This window comes from Pseudorasbora parva, chromosome 4 (genome assembly GCF_024679245.1).
Source record: "Pseudorasbora parva isolate DD20220531a chromosome 4, ASM2467924v1, whole genome shotgun sequence".
Classification (NCBI taxonomy): Eukaryota; Metazoa; Chordata; class Actinopteri; order Cypriniformes; family Gobionidae; genus Pseudorasbora; species Pseudorasbora parva.
The window spans coordinates 56060294-56072770 of NC_090175.1; the positions used below are offsets into that span (position 1 = coordinate 56060294).

General features: G+C 35.6%; 1 protein-coding gene and 1 long non-coding RNA gene across 3 annotated transcripts in view; both read left to right on the forward strand.

Moving 5' to 3' along the window:
• runx1 (RUNX family transcription factor 1) overlaps positions 1 to 12477 on the forward strand; it is a 204472-nt gene that overhangs the window by 32458 nt on the left and 159537 nt on the right. The window lies entirely within an intron of this gene.
• LOC137074186 (uncharacterized) lies at positions 291 to 4619 on the forward strand. Its single transcript, XR_010904941.1, has 8 exons — positions 291 to 563; positions 1668 to 1760; positions 1839 to 1954; positions 2079 to 2179; positions 2614 to 2706; positions 2785 to 2900; positions 3036 to 3130; positions 4105 to 4619. It is a non-coding gene; the product is annotated as an uncharacterized lncRNA (long non-coding RNA).

A 12477-nucleotide genomic window follows, 5' to 3' on the forward strand; every position in this document is an offset into this window, starting at 1 on the left:
ATGTTAGAAAAGTGAGATGTTTTAATGTTTGATAAAAACCATAAAAATATGAGGAATATTTTACCAAATTTTGTCAAAAGATGGAAAATATAGCCATTTTTAATTTTTAATCAGCAAAAACTTTTATTACAAACAAATATTATTTTATAACTTTACAATTTCTAATTATTATATAGTATAATATGGATACCCATTATGTATGTACTCATATAAATATATATAATATCTATAATATACATAATCTAATACATAATCTGAATTTATGTATGTAGTATATACACTGTAAAAAATCCAACTTGCAAATTGTTGACTCAGTTTCAGATTTTAAGTTGAGTGGACAAATTTTTGACCACAATGTTGAGTTTACTTATAAGGACGATTTCACTGCAAGTTTACTAATATGTCGTCCACTGAACACAAACAAGTAAGTTGAGAAAACGTAATGTTTTAATTTATTCATAACTTCCCGTCATCGCGCATGCGCAGAATGTCAGCGCTGTATCTTGCACGGGGTTTCCTCCTTCAACCACGCTTTGGAAGGGACTGGATTTCATCTGGTTGAGGTAAGTTTTCTTTAAGCTTTATGAATAATTTAAGCTACATATATGGCACACCTTGTTTGTTAAATGTTAAAAGACTAAACTCATACTAAAGCATGTGGTGATTAGTTATCTTGTTTGTTATCTGTTATGTTCGGTGATCCTGTTAGCAATCTGTTAACATTTGAAGGTATATATCAACATATACAGCTAGAGTATGGCTGGATGGACTATATTTTTAATGGAGACTATATAAAATGTAGGCCTATTTTGCTAGAGGTTGTACACGTAGCACAATAACGTCTATTTAAAGCTTCACTTTGTAATAAACTTTTTTTATGTTCAAAATTGACGAAATAGATACAATGAGCAAGTACTTTATGAATCCATTTTTTAAACCGTGTTTTTGTCTTATTTTGAATCATTACGCTACACCTATAATACATGTTTATTTTGGGACTATTTTAGCTCAGTCGGCGTCGATGCGGAGTAGCACAATACTTTCGGCGTGACTCGTCCTCATAGACATAAACAGAGAGAAGTAGCTCCGACTACAATGTTCTTCCGCAAGACGCATGCACACCGTTTTGTTTTGATTAACGCGCGCCAAAAGTTACAGCTTCAACGTTATTGACAACTTAGACAAGTGTGAGGAAACATGCTTGAACGAGAAAAGAATAAGAAGGACGTGCATGATGTTAAAAATTAGCATGTAAGTGCTAATCTTTTGTGTTTATTGCAATTTGATAGTGAAACATATACCCAATTTTGTCAAAAAGCTCACAGTGGGTAGCATTACCTTAAACACAGTAGGTTATGTCTTAATTGAACATAAATAATTTAGTGAATCCAAGATGTTTTAGTAGGATGTATTTGATGTGCTTTAGCTCTTAAAGTGAAAGCAATCTAAGTACCTGCCGTCTTGTGTATATATTGTTACTCAAACAACAAGACAACATCACTTAATGCTCTTTTGTATCTTTATAAATACATTTATATTTAATTAATACAGCGAAGACTATGCATTGGGTTGTAATATCTTTTAATTATTCCATTTCTGTAATGCTACATGATAAATTAACATACTGTAACTGCTTTTGCGTTTGTTTTTGTATTTGTCCTGTTTAGAAAAGAAGAAAAAAAGCACCAACATCAAACATCAGTGATGCATTGACAAAAATTTGGCAGATGTGCACAAAATGTGACCTTTTGAAAGATCAGGTGAGTTTATTATTTTTAGATCTAAATGAAGTGTACACTTAATTTTTACTGTTATAACAATATTTTTGTTTTTTTCAGGGTCTGTGCTGAGTATTACAGGAGAGCACCTTTTCCCTTCATTGGATGAACACACATCTAGTTGTACAGAGAATGGAGATGAGATGAAGTTCTTACTAGACCAACATGAACATCAGGTAATTGTTTAGCATGTGATATATGTTTGATTAAAGGTTGAATGGTGTCATCTCTCTGTCAAGCTAAGTCCCATGCCTCTCTTTGGATATAACTTGTTCCATATTTGTTTTTTCTGTCTTTCAGTCACATACACTCTATTGTACTTGCTCAAAGAAAGGCCACAACCTTCAGAGGGACCTTTGTTTATGAGAGAAAAGTTTGGAAACATCCTGAAGACTTGCCTGGTAAGATGATGTGTGTCATCATCAGCATATACACTCATGCCTGAAATACTTCACCTGTTCACCTGTTTATCAGGTCTATTTTGTCAAAAAGCTCACAGTGGGTAGCATTACCGTAAACACAGTAGGTTATGTCTTAAGTGAACATAAATAATTTAGTGAATCCAAGATTTTTTAGTAGGATGTATTAGATATGTGCCTTAGCTCTTAAGGGGACAGCAATCTATGTACCTGCTGTCTTGTTGTTACTCAAACAACAAGACAAAATCACTTAATGCTCTTTTGTATCTTTATAAATACAGTTTAATTTAATTAATACAGTGAAGACTATGCATTGGGTTGTTTTCACATTGTATTATTCCATTTCTGTAATGCTACACGTTAAATTAACACACTGTAACTGCTTTTGCGTTTGTTTTTGTATTTGTCCTGTTTAGAAAAAAAGAAAAAAAGCAACAACATCAAACATCAGTGATGCATTGACAAAAATCTGGCAGATGTGCAAAAAATGTGACCTTTTGAAAGATCAGGTGAGTTTATTATTTTTAGATCTAAATGAAGTGTACACTTAATTTTTACTGTTATAACAATGTTTTTGTTTTTTTCAGGGTCTGTGCTGAGTATTACAGGAGAGCACCTTTTCCCTTCATTGGATGAACACACATCTAGTTGTACAGAGAATGGAGATGAGATGAAGTTCTTACTAGACCAACATGAACATCAGGTAATTGTTTAGCATGTGATATATGTTTGATTAAAGGTTGAATGGTGTCATCTCTCTGTCAAGCTAAGTCCCATGCCTCTCTTAGGATATAACTTGGATATAACTTGTTCCATATTTGTTTTTTCTGTCTTTCAGTCACTCCATTGTTCTTGCTCAAAGAAAGGCCACAACTTTCAGAGGGACCTTTGTTTATAAGAGAAAAGTTTGGAAACATCCTGAAGACTTGCCTGGTAAGATGATGTGTGTCATCATCAGCATATACACTCATGCCTGAAATACTTTACCTGTTCACCTGTTTATCAGGTCCTTTTAGGTATACAAACTTATCATTTGCTCTCAGTCAGCCAAAAGGCAGAGTAAAGAGACGAAAGCAGGGTACAAAGTCATGGTAAAAAATACTAAATTGAAAAATCATATTTGAATCTTTCTCAGTGATCAGTTTGATTTCATCTGAGAGCACAAATTCAACAAGTTGTTGTTGAATCAGCATTGTAATTACATCAATGCTGAAATGGCTTCTAACAGCACAGGTTCAGGTGTGGCAGTGTTTGGGCTTGGGAAATATATTATGTTTATCAGTTTTAGTTCAATGGCTGAATTTGAACAAGCTTAAAAGGTTAGTTCAACTAAAAATGAAAATTAGCCCATGGTTTGTTCACCCTGAAGTCAGGTGTATAGGACATTCTTCATATACGCAGAGTTAAATAAAAAATATCATGGCTCTTCAAAGCTTTATAATGGCATTGAATGGTGGTTTCTGTTTTGAAGTCCATAAAAGTGCATCTATCCATCATAAAAGTGTATCATTCATTCATTCAAGCGAAGTAGCGTGTTTGTGTAAGAAAAATATCCATACTTAAAACTGTATAGACTAAAATATCTAGCTTCCAACGGTATGCAAGTCAACATGCGCTTGTGTGTGGGGCAGTTATATGATGGATAGAATAGCTGATGGATGGGTAGGTAAAAATGCGCTTTTTAATATATAACTCTGATATAACTCTGACACAAAGAAAGTTATATACACCTAGGATGGCTTGAGGGTGATTAAATCATGGTCTAATTTTCATTTTTGTGAGGAACTAACCCTTTATCAGGGCCACCTTTACTTTTCAAATAAAGTTACATGAGCATGTTTAGGAACACACTGAACACACTGTGGTCCACTGGAAAATCCCTAATTTTATGCTTATTTCTATTGCAGGACATAGAGCCAGGATAAAGGGAGAAGATGAGGATCTTAACCATCTTTGAAAATGATGCCACCATCCACTCAAACCCAAATATAAGGTGCCTCTCTGTAGTACTAAGAGCAGATTGGACCAGGTAATGTGCAATACCTTTGCTGCAATTGTTACTAAATATTTTTTTCAAAAGTGTTTAATGTTCTTGACCCCCAGTGCTCAGCAAGAGTCTGGTCCTTAAAAAAATTGCTGCAGTCTTTATGGATAATCATAAGGTTGAGCATTTATTTATTTCAATTTGTACTCTAATTTAGTGCATAATCTTTTTTTGTTTATAAATATTGAAGAGTGGAGTAGAAGTTCATCACCTTCTAATGTACCTATTGGAGACAGAAAATGCTGTTTTGCAGAATTGTCAATAAAAATTTTCTGTAATGATGGCAATGTATTTTGTATTGTGTTGTATTTTCAGTGTGGTTTGTTCTGGCTGCATTTGGATTCTTAATGTGGTGGGTACACAAGTATCTGGGTTAGATATTTGAAGAAAGTTGAAACAACTTACAAAAAGTACAACATTGAGTTAACTTAAAAAAATAAAGCAACCAGCTGCAAAGCATTTTTGAGTTTACTGAACTCCAAGACCTCTGAAGTTGTGCTAACTTGTTTCTTTGAGTTGGACTGGTAAGTTGAAAAAGTTGAACCAACTTTTTGGTTTCAAAGTTGAACCAACTTACAAAAAGTACAAAGTTGAGTTAACTTAAAAAAATAAAGCAACCAGCTGCAAAGCATTTTTGAGTTTACTGAACTTCAAGACCTCTGAAGTTGGACTAACTTGTTTCTTTGAGTTGGACTGGTAGTTAGATGGACTTACTGAGTAAAGTATAATTAACTTAATCAAATAAGTTTAGTGAACTTTCAAAAATGATTTGGCATAACTTCAACCACTGAAGTTGAGTAAACTCAAAAATGCTTTGCAGCTGGTTGCTTTATTTTTTTAAGTTAACTCAACTTTTTTTTTTTTACAGTGTATGTGTATATATATATATATATATATATATACATATATAGTAGTGGCTAAAAGTTATGTTTTTTTAAGTTCAATTAAACTATAAAAATATTAAGAACAAAAAAACATATATTATGTATGTGGGAAGAACAAAACACAAAAACTTAACTTGGTTTAGTCTAAAATGATTTGTCAAAAAGGAAAGGAGAAAGCAACACGTAGCGTTTTATAATATTGGCTGTTTTGGTACTCAACCTGTCAATTGAAAACCCAATCTTTGTCACGCTTGAAAAGTAGTTTAGAGCGGATCCAAAATGATCGGATCTCATTTTCCATTTCAAACAAGCTGAAACCCAAAGAACAACTGAGAGCGCGATAGAGAGCAGAGAAGAGTGAAACAATGTCTCTCTACGCTCGTCCCCGGGGGAGAAGTGAGACCCTTTTAAGTGCTGTCTCTCTCTTCCTCCTGTCTTCCAGCCCTTCATCCTTCTCTCGGCTCGCTGACATCCTATCAGGCTCAGCGGCCTGGCAGTCGATAGCCCATTAGTAAATAAGGGATGCATAATTTATTAAATATGCTTCAGATACATATTTCAGCCTTGGGTTACCAGTCATATCTCTTTGAGGAGTTTGGCTTTAATTAGGGTCTCCAGCAGGGGCGTCTCGATCAAGCGTCTGTGAGTAACAGCACTGTGGACTGTCTCTGGTGACAATGACGTTAAGAGAGAATGAGGGCCATTCGTCCTCTCGCTTGCAGCCACTGGTAATAATACACCCGCTCGGATATATGTTGACTTTTGGATGCTGGTGTTGGAAACCAGGCTTCTTAAAGGGTTAGTTCACCCAAAAATGGAATTGATGTCATTAACTCCTCACCCTAATGTCGTTCCACACCTGTAAAACCTCCTTCATCTTCACACACAGTTTAAATACACAGTTTATATTTAGTCCAAGAGCTTTCTGTCCCTTCAATGGAAGTGTATGCACACTATACTGTCCATGTCCAGAAAGGGAATAAAAACATCATCAAAGTAGTCCATATGAGACATCAGTGGGTTAATTAGAGTCTCTTGAAGCATCGGAAATACATTTGGGTCCAAAAATAACAAAAACTACGACTTTCCGCATTTGGTTTCATTCCGAATCATAAATCAATTAGCTGATTCATAACCGTTCGAATCTTTGTTTGAGGATTGAACACAAACCCGGAAGAGAAGACAATGCTGAATAAAGTCGTAGTTTTTGTTATTTTTGGACCCAAATGTATTTTGGACGCTTCAAGAGACTCTAATTAACCCACTGATGTCTCATATGGACTACTGTGATGATGTTTTTATTCCCTTTCTGGACATGGACAGTATAGTGTGCATACACTTGCATACGCTATCGGACTAAATATAAAATATCTTAAACTGTGTGTGAAGATGAACGGAGGTCTTACGGATGTCGAACATATAATGACAGACATTTCATTTTTGGGTGAACTAACCAGAAGACTTGCTTCATCGTGTTACTCAACTAGCTCTGGGTTTGGATGGTGTGCAGCAATAACCAGCATAAACCAGTCTAGACCAGAATGGAAATTCATTTCTGGTCTTTTCAATGGGGATGCAAAAAAAAAAAGTCCAGGTCGCATTTTGCCACACAAATTGGGGGAACTGGATGGAAAATGAAGCCAATTGTTTTTAAATCTGCAAAAACTCATTTAGTACAAACAAATAACAGTATCTACTATAAATAATAATAATAATAATAAAAATAATAATAATTCTTGTATTGTGGACTAAGCATCTTTCATGTAAAATATCTTACTCAGGACAGTAATACATAAAAAATAACATGCATTGTGTAAAATCCCTCTTAATTTGTTAAAATAATAAACATTTTTCGAGATTCTGCAAGGGGTGTGTAAACTTTTGAGTATGACTGTAAACTCTACCATATCAAAATGTCAATCAAAATGTTTAATATTATATATTATAATATGCATTCCCATTATGTATGCATGTACATATATACATTTATATATGTGTACTGCATATAGTGGTCAATATTGGTGTTTGTAATTATATAATAAATATGAGGGAAAGGTACTAAAACTTAGTAAAGATATTTTTATCCGACAAAATGATTTGGCAAAAAAGGCAAATCTACAGCTATAGGTTTTATTTTAATATGCAAAAAAAAATAGAGAAATTGCATAGAAAAACAAAAATCTGACAGGAACAAGCATACACTGATTACAACATATTATGCTATTAATATTTAGTTGGTTCCCTCTTGTTTTTGCATGTGCTCATAATTTCTTTGTATGACAGCCTGGCCAAAAATAATGTCGACATAGTTTGCCATGTTTCATTGTGTTGTTATCAGAAATAAAACAAATCGACTCCAAGGACAACTATGCAATGTGATTACAAAATCTTTAACAAAATTTCAATAATATTTCAATAAAGTTTAAAAATTCGCAGACATCACTTTGTTGGCCACTATTGTTTGTGTGTGTGCGTGTGAGTGTATATGTATATGTATATGTATGTATATGTATATGTATATATATATATATATATATATATATATATATATATATATATATATATATATATATATATATATATATATATATATATATATATATATATAATTATTTTTTAAAGGTTGCATTAAATTATGTAATTATTGTAAATTATATGCATGTAGTTTTGCTGTGAATTTCAGTCTTGCTCCATTCCACTTCAGATTCACGAATAGGGAAGATCAGTTCCTCCGGCGGCTCCCCACTTAACACACTTCCTCATTCGGGCTCCTTGTTATCTGACCACACTGTCCCGCTCGGCCTCTGACATCAGCTGCAAGTTCCCGTATTTCTCCATCCAAATTCTAACCAATCAGAAAACGTTGTAGTGACATTTTGGCTGTCAATCATTTTTTGCTTTTATTCAACAGGGATGCATTCAATTGGTTAAAAATGACAGTAAAGATATTAATAATGTTACAATAGATTATATTTCAAATTAATAGTGTTCTTATTAACATTATATTCATAAAATAATCCTGAAACGTGTGTTGATCCTCAGCTCCTCATATGAGAATGATTAGTGGAGGATCATGGAGTGGAGTAATGATGATAAATTCAGCTTTGATCACAGGAATAAATTACACTTTACTATATATTCACATAGAGAACTGATGATTTACACTGGAGGAATATTTCACTATTTTACTGTATTTTTGATCAAATACTGTAAATGTGATTTACATTTAAATGTGATTTAAATTTTGAGATACAAAGTCATATGAGCCAAAACATTATTTTGACATAAAAAGCCACAATTATTAGATAAAAGGTATAATTATGACAAAAAGTATCCCAAGATAAATACAGTAATTATGTAATACAATTAGTAATGCAATTTTGACTTTTTGCTGACTTTTATATCATAATTATAATGTACCATGAGGTGTTCAAGCATCATAGAAATGGCCAAAAACAACCATTAAAGCAGTCATTTTGAAATGTAATATTTTTTCTGTATCTATTGCACATTCCTACAGATCCCAAATGTTTGACCAATGGTGTGTTTTAGGGCAATGTTTTGGGAAGTCTTGCGTTAAATGTTACGTGTACGGTGACTTTTAATACGCTTAAACACACAATCTTCCAGACTGTGAGTTGTTTAATCTTCGATGAGGAGGATGAAGTGTTCCCGCTAACAGTGGCTTTCCAAGTAATTTAGCTTGAGAACAAGATATTGTGTCAGATAGCCAACGCTCTTCTTGTCAATCCGTCACTCGTATGCTCAGATACACACGTTTGCGTTGTGCGAGTGCATCTAATGTTACTCTTTGATTCAACGGCTGTGTTGTTACAAATCTTTGGCCCGTGAAGAGACAGACCATAATTGCATAAATGCCTCTGTGCAACTGAGACAAAGCTAGCCAAGATTCACAGAACATGCTCATTTGGGATGATTTGAAATGATTTCCAGTAATACTTTCTTTGTTTTGATTCGAAACGCTGAGGTTTATGAGTCAATAATGGCTATAGATTGCAAAAGATTTTCTAAAATGGTGAGGTCTCTGCGGAGGATGCCTGCAGACCACTAAGGAGCAGAAGGCAAGCAAATATTATCTGGAGATCCTCGTGTTTCCCACAAGCTCTCAGTCGAGTTGTGCAGCGAGAACGAGGAACACATGCTTTCCATTTGAGCCCTTTCACCCCTGGCATCAGAGATGTGGCATATGCTGAAAGTGTAAACACAGAGGCCCAGCGGATCATGTGTCCTCTGATGCTAAAGCTCTGCTAATGCGCTTCACAACCTCCAGAGGTGGAAGACGTGCAGTGTCAAAAATACTAACTCTGACAAAGTGTTGTAGTACTCGAGACCGGTCTTTGAAGCTCTTGGTCTTGTCTCGGACTCTGGATTTTATCTCAAGATCACACCTGGAAGGATATCACTAAATTTGCTGGTGCATTGTCTGATTTAACATCATTAATGTGATTTGATGTAAAACTTACTGGTTAAAATAATAAATCAATAATATGACTGCACTTAATCAATAATATAATTGTAATATGATTTATTTTGTTACTGTGCTGCCGGGTTCAAAAGCAATGCAGCATCATCTCAAAAATGCCCAAAATTTATATAAATGGCCAAAAAATGCTGATATGTTTTTTTTTTTACATAACAGAATATAATTAAGCAATATCACGAGTGAGTAAGAGAGCTGTTTTCATGAATATAAGCGTGATTGCAAATTATACAAACGTTTAATAAGCAAGAAGTTCATATTAAATGACACATTTTAAACTGTCTTTGCTAACTCAGCAACATTTCGTTATTAAACGAATCAGCTGCTTTGAACAAATCAGTTGAATAAATGAGTCTGTGAATGTTTAATTGTGCTTATGTTGAATTAATCTTAGCATTATTTATGATGGTGTAATTGTAGCAATTGAGATGCAGCTTCTGTGCCATTAATGTTACTGTCAGTGGTTTGATTGGTAACCGCTCTATATAGTGTCGTACTATTGTTATTACATTTATTCATTAAATATAAGTCATTTCTCAGATAGTAGATATGGATGTTTTAGATGATTTAAGGAGTGCTGGTCCAGTCTTGATTCGGTCTTGACACACGCTGGTCTTGGTCTCGGTTTAGATGGTCTTGACTACATTTACACACACCTGTGTTGTTACAAATCATGCTCTGGTAAATCCTAATTATGACAGTCATATTTTTGTCAGATAAATTCATAATTATGACAAAAAGAAGAATTTATGAGATACATAGTCATAATTATTACATTAAATAAATTATCGAAATTATGATAAAAAAAAAAAAAACAGTTACAGTGCATCCGGAAAGTATTCACTTCACTTTTTCCATATTTTGTTACAGTATGTTTCAGTCTTATTCCAAAATGGATTCAATTCATTGTTTTCCTCAAAATTCTTCAAACAATATCCTGTAATAACAACGTGAAAGAATTTAGTTTGAAATCTTTGCAAAAAAACGAAACAAATCTCATGTACACAAGTATTCACAGCCTTTGCTCAGTACTTTGTTGAAGACCTTTTGGCATCAATTACAGCCTCAAGTCTTTTTGATTATGACGCACCTATTTTTGGCAGTTCTTTCCATTCTTCTCAAGCTCCTTTCGGTTAGATGGGGAGCGTCGATGCACAGCCATTTTCAGATCTCTCCAGAGATGTTCAATCTAGTTAAAATCTGGGCTCTGGCTGGGCCACTCAAGGTTATACACAGAGTTGTCCCATAGCGCCACTCCTTTGTTATCTTGGCTGTGTGCTTAGGGTCGTTGTCCTGTTGGAAGATGAACCTTCACCCCAGTCTGAGATCCAGAGCGCTTGTGGAGCAGGTTGTCATTGCTGCATTCATCTTTTCCTCGATCCTGGCTAGTCTCCCCTGCCACTGAAAAACAGCCCCACAGCATGATGCTGCCACCACTATGCTTCACTGTAGGGATGGTATTGACCAGGTGATGAGCAGTGCCTGGTTTCCTCCAGTCATGGCGCTTGCAATTCAGGCCGAAGAGTTCAATCTTTCTTCCATCAGACCAGATAATTTAGTTTCTCGTGGTCTGAGAGTCCTTCAGGTGCTTTTGGCAAACTCCAGAGGGGCTGTCATGTGCCTTTTCCTGAGGAGTGGCTTCCGTCTGGCCACTCTAACATACAGGCCTGATTGGTGTAGAGCTGAAGAGATGTTGTTTTCTGGAAGGTTCTCCTCTCTTCACAGAGAAACGCTGGAGCTCTGTCCGAGTGACCATCGGGCTATTGGTCACCTCCCCTTATTAAGGCCGGGGACACACTGCAAGCGTGCCGTGAGCGTCTTGGCTGCGTGGCGTGTCCGTTTTTATTTCGGCTCCCATGTTAACCGGTTAGAGCTTGCATACTGCCTGCGTCAGCCGCGCGGAAAACGCGTGCATGCTTCAAATAGAAGAGACGCCTATTTTTCACGCGACACGCGAGCGTGTTGGAAGCGTTTCTAGGCAAAATAGCATAGGAAAAGATGTTTATATGCCATTTTGACACGAATACATATTAATAAATGACATTTTCATGTTTGAAAGTCTTTAGGTTAACATAAATGCAGATATAGGCCTACTTGTAATAATAAAAAACAACATAATTATCGATTTTGAAATATTAAACCTGTCAATACAGAACGAAATATTCTGTAGCCTATTTGCCGTCAATACCATAGATCTGTATGGTCAATAGGCTACTGCCTACGTTGACTTTGCTGTATCAATAGGCAATATATTTATATTTAACATGAAGTAGGGCTTCCCAGCAGCAGCAGCGCCGCGTCAGACACGCTTCTGGTGTGCAAAGACAGAGAAAACGCCAGGCAGCCGCCCCGCGGCTGACACGCAGCAGAAACGCCACGCTTGCAGTGTGTCTCCGGCCTAAGGCCCTTTTCCCCTGATTGCTCAGTTTTGCAGAGCGGGCGCTCTAGGAAGAGTCCTGGTGGTTTCAAACTTCTTCCATTTACAGATGATTGAGGCCACTGTGCTCATTGGGATCTTCATTGCTGCAGAAATTTTTCTGTGCCCTTCCTCAGATCTGTGCCTCGATACCTTCCTGTCTTGGAGGTCTACAGACAATTCCTTAGACTTCATTGCTTGGTTTGTGGTCTGAAATGCACTGCTACCTGTGGGACCTTATGTAGACAGGTGTGTGCCTTTCCAAGTCATGTCCAATCAGCTGAATTTGCCATTCAACTCCATTCAAGTTGTAGAAACATCTCAAGGATTATCAGTGGAAACAGGAACACCTGAGCTCAATTTTGAGTGTCATGGTAAATGCTGTGAAAACCATGAACATGTTATTTTTTTTTATTTTTTATATATATAATAGTA